This window comes from Pinus tabuliformis, chromosome 2_2 (genome assembly GCF_031772625.1).
Source record: "Pinus tabuliformis cultivar Carrire ecotype Pingquan chromosome 2_2, CPIR1, whole genome shotgun sequence".
NCBI classification, from domain to species: Eukaryota; Viridiplantae; Streptophyta; class Pinopsida; order Pinales; family Pinaceae; genus Pinus; species Pinus tabuliformis.
Window position 1 is genome coordinate 326686930 of NC_142300.1, and position 16069 is coordinate 326702998.

The 16069-nt window shown below is 40.2% G+C and overlaps 1 pseudogene; it reads left to right on the forward strand.

Moving 5' to 3' along the window:
* The first annotated feature begins 13195 nt into the window (after window positions 1-13195).
* Window positions 13196-14454, forward strand: LOC149192608 (putative E3 ubiquitin-protein ligase XBAT31 pseudogene; annotated as a pseudogene).
* Window positions 14455-16069: the final 1615 nt, after the last annotated feature.

Consider the following 16069-nt stretch of genomic DNA (forward strand, 5'->3'; position numbering starts at 1 on the left):
AGGCTTTGTTATCTGGAATGTTTGGAAAGAACGCAACAGGTAGATCTTCACAAATAAAGCTAGCGAACCCCAGCATATAATCAATCAAATTCTAATGTAGCTGAAAGAAACAATTAAGAGCCTTTTTAGGTCAATTCCCACGAATCCTCCTCTACCTCACAAGGAGATTATTATTCTTAATTTGGGTCTTCAATCCATCATTACTCAAGGAATAAGGAAGGACGTGAGAACAATTAGCACAGGGGCCAGTAGATGGCAGCCCCCTCCTCAGGGCTTCTTCAAAGTAAACATTGATGGAGCTTCTAAGGGAAATCTGGGGGAAGCTGGCTTTGGGGGTGCTATAAGAGATGCTCAGGGGCACACAAAATACATCTTCCATGGCCACTTGGAAAAGGGTACCAATAACATGGCTGAACTTCTGGCTTTAGATCAATGCTTGGAAATCCTGGTGGAGGCAAATTTACAGAATGTTATCATTGAAGCAGATTCGGATTTAATCATCAGAGCAGCCAAGAAGATTCACAATGGAACTTCACCAGATAAAGTGTCGAAGCACTGGAAGCTACTGCAGATTTTTCACCGTATCCACTCTCACTTGCAGACCCTTAAAACAATTAGATTTGTTCATGTTAGAAGGAAGGAAAATATGCTTGCAGATCGGTTGGCCAACGAAGGTGTGGCCAATAAGGACAAGGATTCTCGGCATGCATGGGAGTTGTTACCTGAAGGGAAACTGCGAGAGGACTGTTTCATCCTAGCAACCAAAGATTGGGATTTATGGATGAACAATGCTGATCGAAGGGATTCGGGAGACAGGAGTGAGGATGATATCACCTAATTTGTCTACGAGTTTGGGATATGGTTGCTCTCCACAATTTTGTTAACTTTTGGATGAATGATGAAGGTTTCAAGTCGGGCAATGACATAGAACAGACTGCCTGGGTGTATTTGGCTCAGCGGGTTTCTGTTGGTGACTCCAGGCGGAAGGCTCAACAAGGTCTATGGGAATGTTCTGGCTCTTTCGTGAAACCACAATCTCAATACCATAAGTGGTATTTCGCGTGGGACTCAGATGGTATCTGGTATTTTGGTAGGTGCATGCGATTCCACTCAGTGGGTAACACGTGGCATCGAGAGGTGAGAGAAAACCGCTTTCATCGCGCGGTTAACCTCCGCGCTTCTCGTCCATGCAATATCCTCGATGACCGTTGAATTGGGATTATGTATTCAATAGCTGAGATGGGTCGTGCTTATAGCCTTAGAGTTCCGGATTTATTGCTAATTATTGGAACCAGTTTAGAGTTGCGGTCGGGTCCGTGTGCAAGGCGCAGTGGGGTCCACTATGGGTCCCTATATGGGCCCCGGGCTTACAGTGAAACCATGAACACAAAACCCCAAAACCTTATGTGGTATATCGCGCTGGACATGGATGGTATCTGGTATTGTGGAAGATGCATGCAATTCCACTCACAGGGTAACACGTGGCAACAAGAGGTGAGAGAAAACCGCTCTCATTGCGCGGTTAACCTCTGTGCTTCTCGTCTGTGCGATATCCCCACTGGCCATTGGTTTGGGACTTTGCTTTCAACAGCTAGGATTGGTTATGCTTGTTACACGATTGTGGGTCCCTTTGATTGTGGGCCATTGGATCGGGGTTATGTCTTCAACAGTGAGGTTTCGGTTTCATGGACCTTTTATTGTTGCCTCCGGGTCCATCTAGTGGATGCAGTAGGAACCACTTTGAGCTGTTTGTAGGAACCTCTTTGAGCTTCGGTCCTTGGTTTTTTTCCACCCCTGTTGTCTGGGGCACTCTATATATTATGTAATTTGATCAGATTAATAGAAGGTTCGTCTCTTACTTATAAAAAAAAAGAAATCAATCTAATTATTATTATGTATAAACACAATGTAAATTTAAAATATAAGGAGGTTTATGAACACTAAAAAAATAGGTATGGTAAATAAATAAAAATATAAATAAACTAGAGGTGTGGTAAATAAATAAAGCCTCTTTTTATACTTACTCCAAAGGTGTGGTGAATAAATAAAAATATAAATAAACTAGAGGTATGGTAAATAAATAAAACCTCTTTTTATATTTAGTCCATAAACCTCTTTATATTTAAAGAAGACTAAAAAAAAAGGTTTTATTTTAGTGAAGCCTATGGGCCAAATACCATTTTAATACCATGGGCTAAATACCATGGGTCAAATACCATATTTATAAAAGAGGTATGGTAAATTAATAAAACATTTTTTATATTTACTCCATAATTCACTTTATTATAATAATAATAATAATATCCATTTTTAAGGTCACAGCCAAGCCAGACACCAAATTGGTGTATGAGACCCCCTTGTTTGTGGGACAAGGGACCCACCTCCGCGCAGCGAAGCCAGACACCAAATTGGTGTATGAGAACCCCTTGTTTGTGGGAAAAGGGACCCACCTCCATGCAGCGATTTGACTACTAAATCTACAAAGGCATACATACTCTACCCCCCTCTGGTTTTGAACCTGTGACCTCTTAGGAGGAAACACATGCTCTTGACCATTAGGCCCACTCAAGCTATATTTACACCTTAATTTGTTTCTCTATGAAAACAACTCCCTTGTTGCACTCGTGTCCTATGTCTCCACCATTCGATCTTTTGTTAGACGATTAGATTCTCCTCAGTTGCACCATTCGATCTTTTGTTAGACGATTAGATTCTCCTCGGTCTTTGATTTCAATTACAAACCATTTTGGCAATGTGGCAACAGATCTGAACTTGGTTAGTAAGGCATGGATCCAACAACCCTCTATCAACAAAGGTTCGTTATGGGAGGTATCCCTATTCCACAATTGTTCCATTCTTTTATGCCCCTGTTAGCTTAAATCAAAATCTGGTGAGACGAATCTCATAATAGTGCAGCGTGGGACAGACCATGTAGGGAGGACAGGTTGCAGGAGAGGCTTCATTTTGCCTCTCATGTTCTAGTGCGAATAGCATGGGGCGATTCGAGTGTGCATGGTAGGATTTGATGGCTTTGACTCTGATTTCACTGTGTAGATGGACAACCTTCATCCCACTATCTTACCTATCCTAAAGTTGTCTCTTCTGGTACTGCAAGAATAAACACCCATAGTTGGGTAAATAAGGATAGATAAATTTTTGTTGCTTTATGTTTCAAGGTAAAGAATGGAATAATTGTTTTGAAGCTTTGGAAGGTACTTGTTTAGTTTCTTAGATTCTTTAGGCCTCATATTCCCCATTGGCTACTCAGTTACTGACCTCTGGCGCAATGCTTCCTTCTCATCCCCGACCTCCTTATTTCACAGGATTTACTGAAATTGGTGCACCAGTAAGCAGTAATGGGGTCTGGGCTAGAACAATCTTGGATTTGAATGTAAGCCCTAACTTTGATTTGAATTCTGCCCAGAGCTTATGGAGGCAGATGCTTGAGAGGAGTGAAATGTTGTGTGATAGGTACCAACTTTTGGGAATCTTTTTTCTCTTGACCCCCACATGAGAGTCTTATGTCAATTAATACAACCATCTGTCTCTACCAAGAAGGAAAGTGAAAGAGCTTGGGATATGTAAAAATATGATCCAGGCCCAGAGCTCAAGAATTTAGATGCTAGAGATGATAGGATGCCTTTGAGGTAGACAACTCTTTTTGGGAATGATTTTTCTCTGTAGGAGCACCGAGTTTTCTGGCTATCTGAGGCAGCAAAATCTTTGAAAAGAACGGAACCTCTGTAGCCTATGATAAATCAGGATGGATAATCTCCTTGTCTGGATTTTGTTTTTCACTTCCATCCTCTGACTTTGTATAATTTCAGACAAATTTTTTAGTTCCTTTTGATGAAGAGACTTGGATTTGTAATTTCTTTCCATGTTCTGTATCTTCATCCTTCTTTGCTTCTGCTTTTTGTAACGATAGACTTTAATCCTTAGTTCTATCCTCTGCAAGTAACCTCCTTTGCACTAGTACACCTCACTCTTGCATTTCTCTAGATTCCATTGTTGTAACCAACCTTTTTGTGCTGAATTTATGGTCAAGATGGATGCTTCGACATGTAGGACCAAACAAAGTAATGTTTGGGTCACCAATCTTCTTGAAGTTTCCATACTGTGAATATTGCATTTATAAGGTTTCCATATCGTGAATATCGCATTTATAAGCATATCTATAGACATATTTATTTTGGAAATGTATTAGCTTCAACAAGGGCTTGTTGCTTCACATCCTTTCTTGTTAGATTTGGATTTGTCACAGTAAAGCTATATTTCCATTCACAATTTTGCTTATGGATTATAATGGCGTTTAATATGAAACGCTTTCCAAATCACTATTAAAGCCATATTTTTATTCACAATTTATCTATGTGATATACTCTGGATCAAGGTCTCGTGCAGTTCCTTTTGCTATAGTGGTAACATGAGAAGGCTCCCCATCCTCCTCATCAATCCATGTTGAAAGACTAAAGTCACCAAGGTTTCCTTTTAAATTGTTGTCTAGAAGAATGTTCGTTGTTTTCACATCCCCGTGAATAATCTTTGGGGTACAATATACGTGCATGTATTCCAATCATTTGAATAAAAATGGAGATATTGTTATGCATTAATTCCCTTTAAGAGATAAAAGTAGAAATCTACATAAGAAATTGCATGAAAAATATGTCTTTTTCCTTTTGAAGCATACAGTAGACATCTACCAATGTTTAATTTTTTATAAAGTACATCACATAAAAGAGGACATGAAAAAACTACCATGTTTTGCATCTAAAGCTATTTTTACTCTCATTTTCCAATTTAGTTATGAAGTTGCGTTAGGACCTGGGAAATGAAACAGAGCCAAAACTCCCTTTAATTCTTTGATCCTCATTGAATTCTCCACAAAAATTAATTTTGTGGCACAATTTCTTGGTGAAAATTTACCTAAATTAATTCTACATAGGAGCCGGTATTCTGCATCATGTATGTGCTAATTTTCGATTTTATGTTTTTAGCTAGTCAGTATTTTCACTGGTTATATCATTTATAGAGGTTTGAAGTTTGACAAAAGAATAATGGAATCTGTAGTATAGTAGCTCCTGATACATTTGAACTTAAAATCATCCATACTACTTTGGATTGCTTTCCAGTCGTAAGTGGATGTCAAACTATTTGCACCATGAACTATTGAGCCAAATAATATCAACACAAAGCAGCAGCAGAAAAGGATGGAAGAAGCCCCCATTTCTCCTATTTTAACCTATGATATGATATTCATAAATGTATGATTATGGCTTGAAACCTAATAATATCAGAAACTCTTAATATTGTATATCTAGCACTATAATACTGAAACTTTAGGCAATCTCTCTCAATATTAAAAAAAATAACAAATGTTCATGATATACAAAAATTGGGAACATACCTTTCGATAAATGAATCTGTTGAATGCTTCAATCAGAGTTGATCAAAGTCTAGCCACAATAGGTGAGTTCTTTGTCCCAAGCTCTGCTCAAATAGCTAAGATTCTAACTGAAAGATCTTGCAGAAGCTACCTCTGCGAAGAGAAGATAATATCTGGTTTTACTTAAGCTTTTGATACTGTGAATATTTTCTTTATATCTATCACGTTTCTTCTTATGCAACAAGACATTTTAGAAAAGTTAGTTCACAAAATATGATGAATGATTCTCAACATGAACTATTGAGATCATTGTATTGTTGAGAGAGTTTTTGCCTTATAAATTCTATAAACCTGTATTGTGGGTTGAACTAGATCCAAACATTATACCTGTAAATGGAAAACCCGAAACACTATGACATCATTCATAATGAATCAGATCAACATCCATGGGCCCTTTTTGCTCGGAAATTTGCTTTCCAGTATTCCTAATCTATTTTTATTTCCATCCCATGCTCAAGAGATATATACTTCTGTTTTAGCGGCTACAACCACCCTCCAAAATTTTGCCTTAGCCTGTTTTGGAGCCTCCCTACCAACGTTACACAACACTTATCAAGTAATCCATTTCCTTCACAAGCTGCTCAACCGGACTTGGTCCAGCTGTAGGCTGAGCAGCTTCTTAGTGAAATTTGTGCATTCCTGGAGGGAAACCAGCCCTTCCCTCTAGGAATTGTGCAATTCCGTCTGATATTTTGTTGCTGGGCTCTAGGATTGCACAATCTTGTCTTCCCTCCCAGCAGGCATTGCGCAATGTTTCCCACCAACAGGAACTTCAGCCCAATATTTGCACAAATCTGGCTAGCAGTCAACTGTTGGGCCCATAAATTGTGCAATCCCCTTTGGGCACTCAGCCCAGCTTACAATCAAGAATACACATTTTTCAAGAAGCAGTTGAGCATTGGCATGCCTAGACAGTCTGGTTGACCAGTTCCACCCGGGACCAAGGCAACTTGACTTGCATGCATGAATGACTTGATCTTCTTGGAATAACAAGAGACAACATGCAAAAGGCATCCCATGATTCAAGGAGCTATTTTTAGTAGTCGAGGGTTACATGCAAAGTTGTCTTAGAATTTCCCTCCAAGTGTCATTTTTTCCTAGATTTATGGCATATGCATCATAAGGCCAAACTTATTTATTCGACACATCAGAGCTCATTCATTCACATTGATCTTGGAGCTCTAACATCCCACAACACATCCAAGACTCTCTGACACATCCGGCTGAACTTTTCACGGGTAAGTGGCCTCAACTTGTCTTTTTCAGCATTTCTATTGCTTTTTGTGTATTTGCTTGTGTGAGTGCTGTTTGCTTGTTTTATTTGAACATCTGTTGTTGTTTACATGTATTCTAGCTTGTCCTAGATTTGTTTCAGTTTTGGTTTCTATCTCATTGTTGTCGCATGCATGAAACTGTTGTGCACGAATGTTCGCCCAACCGACGAACGACCTCACCCACATGCATGTTCATATGTTTGCTTAATGTTCCATTCATGTTTTTCATGCACTATTTATCACTTCTGCTATCACTTAGTGTCGCCATGCATTTCATCGACTTACTTGCTTTCAATTGCCCATCAGCGAGTCGGGCAAACCTTAGCCCGGTCTTGGCCTTCACCAAGGTTGCATTGAGCAATATGGAGAAGGAAGACTCACCTTCCTCTCCAGATTTGTGCAATCTGGCCCAGCACTAACCTCTTGGATTGAATTGTGTATTTCTAGATGTCAGTGATTGCTTGGCGAGAAAATTTTCACAAATATTCCCTGGGCCAGCAGTAACCCCCCAGTTTGGATTATGCATTGTACAACCCCAATCGCAAATTGCCCAACTAAATTGCACAGTTTTTAGATCCAATAGCCAATTCAGTCCCCCAGTCAGTCTAGACTACCTTTAGTGCAGTTATGGTAGCCAATGACTCAACCTCCCAGTGAAATTTGTGCAATCTTGCTCATCATTTCCCCATGTATGTGTTGTGTCCTTCCCCAGATTTTCTTTGTTTTCACTGATATATTTCTTGCCATGCATACTTCTTGTTTCCAGATCTTTCAAGTTTTCATCTATCTCAATGGCTTCCAAATGAACAGGATCCCAGGACACTAATGGTGTTGCAGCCAAAACAACAGTTGAACAAGTGTCCTCTAGCATGCCAATCTACGAAGATACGAAGTTATACCTAGACAAGGACATCAAACTAAAGTGACAAGAGGTGAATGAAACTTTCGCAGGTACTTTTTGGGGAGACCTTCAAGACCATCACATGTACGTGAACATTCGTAAGTCCGGCCTGTACCAGATTGCATGCAGATACCTTGTGTTCCCATGTGCGGATATGATTCGCTGGATCGTCTCCCACACTGACCCCGAAACAATGACCTTAAGCAGTGTCAGTGGGAAGAAGCTTGCAACCTTCTAGGCACGAGACTATGATGAGATGTATAAGATGGATGAGCCCATGACTATCATGACCCCTCCGTTCAGCTTGTCCAATGACAGATGCCACTCTAGAGATATTTTGAAGGATTGGGTAAAGGAGGTAGCTCATTTCAAGATGACCCCTAACCAGATCTATAAGACGAAGATATTGAGGAAGGCATACCAATACTTGGTCATATTCGCATGTCGAATTAGTGGCCAAGCAAGCACTAAGACCTTCCCTCATACTTGGGTGGTCGCGCTAGACCAACTGGCTAGAGAAGGAAGACCATGCAATTGGTCCAGCATATTGGCTCATCAGCTGAAGGAGAAAGTCACGAAGGCTCGACAGTCACCCAAAGGCATGCATGCAGAGATTTATATGTCTACCTACATTCTAGATGCAGTATATGCCCGACATGAGTTCTCGGGCATGGAGTGGGCATGGTCACCGACAAAGATTGTTGTGAACATGTACTTCAAGTTATGGTCTGAGTGCAGCTTCAGAGGAGTGATCATATAGTTGTCCAACCACTTTGTTACCCCGATGTACAGGTTGATATTTGAACAGGATCCACCCTGCATGTCAGAAGAAGCAATGAAGGCATTGTTAGGCACTGCAGATTGGTATGCCTCACCGGACGACACGTTCATCTGAGTGTTTAACGCGAAGAAGCCTCTGCATGTTCTGCCAAAGTTTTCTTTGGACATGCTTATCATGCGGGAAGTTGTGTATCATATCTCAGTAGGGTTGACAACAAGATTGCAATGGAAGAAGAAGGCACCTTGTCCCACTCTTCCGTTGTGAATTGGGTTATATGAGATCAATAGCATCAAACAAGTGGATGTCAAAGAAGAACAAATGAAGAAGTACCCATTCGACCTCCGAGCTTCAACCAATATGACCCACATTGAATTGTGAGAGATCACTGCATGAGAGTTCAGTTTAGTTGGATCCATGGGGTATGTTATTAGGCTGAGGAGGACTTGTGGAGGTACTTCTACAATTACTCTACACCCAATGAATAGGTTGGTTTTGCTGTAGAGTGGTTGGCACAACAACATGAAGCAGTATCGTAGGAAACACTAGCAGTAGCAGCAACAACAGAGGCAACAAAGCCCAGCATACCTGTGTGCGACAAAGGGAAGAGAAAGATCCACTTGTAGAACAAGCAACTATGGCTATTCAAAATAAGAGGCAACATAGCGAAAAGTGAATCGCGTGAAGGCAGAGAGATAAGAAGAGAATGGAAGAAATAGAGAAGGAGTTGCATGAGTTGAGGTAGCAACTCTGGAAAGAACAAGAGCTGCGCTAATAGAAGAAGGAAGTGCAGCAGCAACAGATTCAGCAGGGGCGCATCACGTGCAGATAGATGAAGCATACAAGTAGTTGATTCTTCTGAACATTTGGCATCAGTTAAAAAAGGTGGGCCCTCGCAGGGGCAAGATTTTTCTCATGAGATAGAACAGGCTTTCGAACAGTTGGATGCAAACATGGAGCAGCTAAAATTGGAACAAGACACTGACCTCATGCCTCACCACAAATAGGTCGACTTGCCCACTGCAATGCATCCAGATGATGAGCAAGTCTCGAATGACCAAGGATGCACTGAGATCCTTGGTGGTCAGCTGGAAGCATAGATGCGCGACAAATCCTTTGATGAATCTCAACATAAAGTTGTGCACCTTGATAAAGTACCAACTCCGGAGGACCAAACATCCCCTGAGCAAGTTGAAGAACAAGTGATCATGATCAATGTGCACAAGGACCCAGTTGCTTTGGCCGATGCAAATAGAGTGTATGCTGAAGCCACTAGCTCTAGTGTTCAATTCCTCATAGCTGAGAATGAGCGAATGGCAAAGGAACTACATGTGGCCAAGAAGGGAGGATACTTAGTGATAATGTCTGCCTGAGCTGAACTGGAGAAGGAAATACTGGAGGAAGTGTTGTCCTTGGACATGGTTATGTAGGCATTGTACTCCAAGTTTAGTACCATGCATCAAGCAATCATTCATCTTCACGGATGGTAGCATCCATGTGTGAGAAGAGCTCACATCTTAAAGAACATACATGCTGCCATTGATAACATGTGAGCATGGACGATGAAGTATAAAGGAGCTCTACTTCATTTTCCCAAGATGATGAAGGCCAATGCGGTTGAGCTGCAAGCACGTATCCAGAGTCAGATCCGGAACTATGAAGACCTGTCGCAATTCATCATCGGAAAACAGCCTTCCCATGCACGAGTATTCAAGAGCATGGAGGATGTTGTGCACAAATATGTGATTCCGTCACTTGGGACTGTCACGCAAGCGAAGACCAAGAAGTAGGTCCAACAGGAGCTTGAATTGTACTTTGATGAGTTGATGCACATTGCCACCAGTCCAGACTTGCCTATCAGTGCGGACATCATGCACAAGTATGATGTTGGTCTGACCACATTGAGGATATTGTTGCACATTCTTTCAAATGAGTTGGACAAAGGAGCCCAAGCAGTGTATCCGGATGCCATGGAGGCAAGGTTCAGGTTCCAGACAGATGTCACAACGGAACACACAAAAACTATCAAAGACTACCAATCTTGGCACCAATATGTCACTGTTGATTAACATGAGGATGTCGAGCAGTTGGACTTCTATAGTTGTCTAAGTTAGAGTGGTGTCTAGTTTGGCTTGTTCAAGCCATTGTTCACATGGGTACATGTGCTTTGTATTGTTGAGTCATGTCAAGTGTAAGTCAAGTCTCAAGAGTGAATGTAACAGTCATAGAGTAGGTGAAGAGTCATGAGGGTAGTTGAACGATCACAAAGGGGAATGTTAAGGGTCATCTCACCCTTTGCTATAAATATTCCCTCATAACTCATTGTAAGGATTTTTTTCAACCAAGATTCTACTAAGACTATCTTGAAGAAGACTTGGACAGTATTGTAACGCGCCTTGGCTTCTCTATTGCACAGAGCTAGTACATCTCTTTGGAGGAGTAGGAAGATGTGGCTATAACGTTCTACTAATAGGGCTAGCAAGTTTACATGGTGTATTAAATGATTGTGACTTACACTTCTTTATATAATAAAGCCAACATATTTTCATACATATGTTGTTATTGTAGTTGGACTTCTCTAGTTTCTTTAATGATATATGTTATTTAACTTACGTACTTGTGTATGAACTAATTCACATGCAATTATATGAATCTTGTTGTTAATGTGTTGCATATGTTGTTAATGTTGTCACCGTCCGTGTCGACTGCTCTGCTGGACACTAGACAGACCTTTCTCTCAACCTTGTTATATCAACTGTCACACTCGTCTCAGACTGATCCATGAGTGCTATTCAAGGTTTCTTACCTTATATGTTGGACTGCCGCATCCGTGTTGAATGCTTTGCCGGAAGCTATGCATGTCCTTTGTGTGGTGTGTTCCTAGCAGAGTTGGGACTGATCCCTTTCAACCTGGAACTCACCTTCACCTTCCTCCCCCTTTTGAAGTGTCGGAACCTCTCATACTCATTCCTTGACTCACTGCATCAGTCACACCCTTGATGCCGACAAAATTATCTTACTTGCCTCTGTTTGACATCACGGTCAAGGAATTACCTTACGACCCACTGATGGGACTCCTACACCAAACAGTTTGAGATCTAATTGGGACTTCTTACTTGGGAGATCCCCTTGACATGTTGGTAGGTCCAACACTGTCAACAACTTCTTGCTTGATCTGAGAACAAATTTCAATGTGTTCATGTACTTTGTGATGAACATAGTCCTGTGCTAATTTCCCACAACATCACATAACCTGTTTGTTTTCTCATTTTTTCAGATCCTTATAGATTATAGTGGAGAGGAAGAAGAAAAGAATCTAGAGACAACATTCTCAAACAAAAATATAGCCCTACTACAACTTCTTGGAGTAGAATCATGTTCAAAAAATCTTATCTTCTGCAACAAGGTCTCAATTTCTACATACATATCTGAAGGTTTTCTTGGTCAAGATGGATTCTTCGACATGTAGGACCAAACAAAGTAATATTTGGGTCACCAATCTTCCTGAAGTTTACATACTGTGAATATTGCATTTATAAGGTTTCCATATTGTGAATATCATATTTATAAGTATATCTATAGACATATTTATTTTGGAAATGTATTAGCCTCGACAGGGACTTATTGCTTCACATCCGTTCTTGTTAGATTTGGATTTGTCACAGTAAAGCTATATTTGCATTCACAATTCTGCTTATGGCTTATAATGGTGTTTAATATGCAATTCTTTCCAAATCACTATTAAAGCCATATTTTTATTCACAATTTATGTGTATGATATACTCTGGATCAAGGTATCCTGTAGCTCTTTTTACTATAGTAGTAACATGAGAAGGCTCCCCATCCTCCTCATCAATCCATACCTTTGAAAGACCAAAGTCACCAAGGTTTCCTTTTAAATTGTTGTCTAGAAGAATGTTCGTTGTTTTCACATCCCCGTGAATAATATTTGGGGTACAATCTATGTGCATGTATTCCAATCCTTTGAATAAAAATGGAGATATTGTTATGCATTAATTCCCTTTAAGAGATAAAAGTAGAAATCTACATAAGAAATTACATGAAAAATATGTTGTTTTCATTTTGAAGCATACAGTAGACATCTATCGGCGTTTAAATTTTTATAAAGCAAATCACAGAAAAGAGGACATAAAAAAACTACCTTGTGTTGCATCTAAAGCTATTTTTACTCTGTTTTCCAATTTAGTTCTGAAGTTGCATTAGGACCTGGGAAATGAAACAAAGCCAAAGCTCCCTTTAATTCTTTGATCCTCATTTAATTCTCCACAGTAATTAATTTTGTGGCATTATTTCTTGGTGAAAATTTACCTAAATTCGTTCTACATAGGAGTTGGTATTCTGCATCATGTGCGCACTAATTTTTGATTTTCTGTTTTTAACTAGTTAGTATTTTCATTGGTTACATCATTTATAGAGGTTTGTAGTTTGACAAAAGAATAATGGAATCTGTAGTATAGTAGCTCATGAGACCTTTGAACTTAAAATAATCCATACTACTTTGGATTGCTTTCTATTAGTAAGTGGATGTCAAACTATTTGCACATGGAACTTGGCAGATAGATAGTATCATTTTTTTATGCATGTTTAGAAACTTGTTGTAGTTGGGTATTTGTTCTTTCAGTGGATCTGTCTTTTGCTGATGCAGCAGAGATGGGATTCACTAATTTATTACATAGTTCGTTTCAAGAGTCCCGAGTTAGATTTTTCAGAATTCAAATCCCTATTGATAAGGGGCTCAGGGCATTGGGGATTCAACGGGCAAGATTTGGTAACAAATGGGCTAGGCTCTGAGCTGTAGTGTCTCCAATGAACATGCCTTCTTCTTTGTCGTTCAACAAGGGTATTTGGAAAGGGTGGAGACTTCTCTTGAGCGACAACCCCATTTTATCTCAGAGACCACATTCTATGAAAAGATGTCTCCATTGCATATTTCTACTGCAAATGGCCAGATTGATGTCCTATCATATCTGTTGGACCGGAATTTTCATCTTGATGCCCTAAGTCGCAACAAATAGACTCCTTTGATGATGGCCGCCATGTATGGGAAGGTTTCTTGCATTGAGAGGCTTCTGCAAGCTGGTGAAAATATATTGTTGTTTGACTCATTGCATTAGAGAACTTGCTTGCACTATGCTACAAACTATGGGCACACTAATTGCTTGGAAGCCATTCTCTCAGCTGCCCAGTCTACTCCCATTGCAGAGTCTTGGGGATTTTCCCAATTTGTAAATGTGAGAGATGGGGTTGGAGCCACGTCATTACACCTTGCAACCTGAATGAAACATGCAAGGGTTGTTCAGATGCTAATGAGAAATGGGACTTTAGTTTGCACAACAATTGGAGCTCATGGAAGACCATGGATCATGCCTCTGAAACCTTGCTACTTGAGGAGGCTTCTTGGATTCTGTGTGAGAATTGTTTGCTTGGGGTGTTGACTGCATTCAATGAGATGCGTCTGGACACATACCATATATAGTAGCCCTTAAGTACAAACACTCTGCCTATGCAGCCTTACTGAATCCCAGTTCTGCAAAACCATTGGTTTGGCCTACACTGTGGAAATTCATAAACAACTCAATCCAGAGGCTAAGCTCTTGTTAGAAAAGGCCCTTATGGAGGCCAATCGAGCCAGGGAGAAAAGCATTATGTTTGGAGCTGCCTCTTTAGTGTCTTCTTCCAATGATCAAGAAGATGGCATTGAAGATAATATTTTTGATGCTAGTGAATCTGAGGTTTGCTGCATTTTCTTTGATCAATTGTGTACCATTGAATTTCATGGATGTGGGCATGAAATGTGTGCCCTCTGCACTCTAACACTGTGTTGTCACAATAAACCTAATTCTACCACAACATATTCTCCTCCTCCAGCTTGCCATTTCTATCGCAGTAGCATAACACAACTAGTGGTTGTCCCCCCCAACTACAATCTAAGAGTTTCAGTGAGGGGAGAAACAGTTTCAAAGGAATCTCAGCCAAGGGATATTTTGGGAAGATAAGTGGAAAAGGGCCTGGAAAAATTGTGGAAAAACAGTGATTGGATGGAGCAGAAACCTTGATTTGTGATGCCAAATATACCAGTTGAAATTTCAACCTATGCTATGGCATTACTAGCCACTCCTTACACTCCCGTCCTTAGAGATATTGTTGGAGGATGAAACATAAATCTTTCCAAAATGGATTTTGAATCCTATAATGCTATGTTTGTTCATTCAAGAATCAAATCTTGCTTGATTGCAAATGGTCAAAGTTTGTCGCATGAGCCGAGTAAGTTTTGGTTCTATAGCTTGAGGGTTGCTTGATGTATGAAAGGGTTGTTTAGTAGTTGTTACCAAGGTAGATGAATTGAATCTAAGGGAAGTTGTTTAGGATCCAGAGTTCAAAGAATAAATATGCAGGAAGTATTTTAATGATGACCTTGATTTTTCTGGTACTAGATTTGGCTCCAACATTTTCATATAGTAAATTTCTATACAATAAAAAACATAAACAACATTGGAGATTTCTTGATTCCCACGACCAATGCCATATCCTCTAGCTATATGCATGGCCTCGTCTACAATTTCCATTCTTCTTTTGATCCGGATTTAAACAGGAACGCAACAAATTACATAGATAACCATAAACACAAAGATGCAGTAGAAATAATACTTCATTTCATTAATGTAAGATACTGAAATATGCTTACAAACAGAAATGGAAATAAATCAGCTAGGGCAATGGTAGCTTATCTTTGAGAAGAGATGTGGCAGGTACATGCCTCTGAACTACCTTACAATGAGGCTCAAGGGCCTTTTTATTATTGAACAATAAGAACAAACCCTAAACAACCAAAACCCTAACCCGAGGAGATGTAACACCAAGAGTTTATGGGCCTCGTTGGGGTGAGTTGGATAGCCAACTTCCCGGGATCGCAACTTAGTCATATTATCTTCGTTTGACACGCATGATAACCCACTGGAAAGATCTCTCCGAGGAATATGATGGAAAATATTATTTTAGACAAAAAAATCACTAGAGGTGGATTTCCATAAAAACGTCGTTTAGGGCCTCAAAATGGCTCCAAGAGTTTAAGACCTGAAAATTGCTAAAAATAGTAAACTATGCTACAATTAAGGAAACTAAAAAACTGAAAGAAGAAATGGTGGGAGTCCAAGTGGAATTGACGGGTGGCCACCAATATCCACTTGGATCATTCCTCCCCCCTTAGGAAGCATTGATTCCCATTGCGTTGAGTTCCTCCATGAGATGAGGAAACTTTTGCTGAACTTGGTCCCTGGTGAGCCACTTGTCGTGGTGAAGGAGTTGGCCTACTTTGACAACTCGATACAGTTGGATATTATACTGGAGAGTGTGCTTGATCTGAGCTTCCATGATCCGATCAGTTGTAACTTGTTCCATGCAATCTATATTTAACTCCGTGGGTGTGAGTTGTTCTGCAATGTCGGATGTGTCTAGTAATGGTGGAAAGTATGGCCGAAGGCAGTCCACATTGAACACTAGGTGCAAGCCAAGGAATGGGGGAATGCTGAGCTCAAATGCATTGTCTCCCATAGCCTTGGTAATGGTGTAAGGACCATACTGGAGTGGTTTGAGTTTTCGATAGGCTCCGGTAAGGTGTTCCTTTTGCGAATGCAACCAAACTTTGTCAC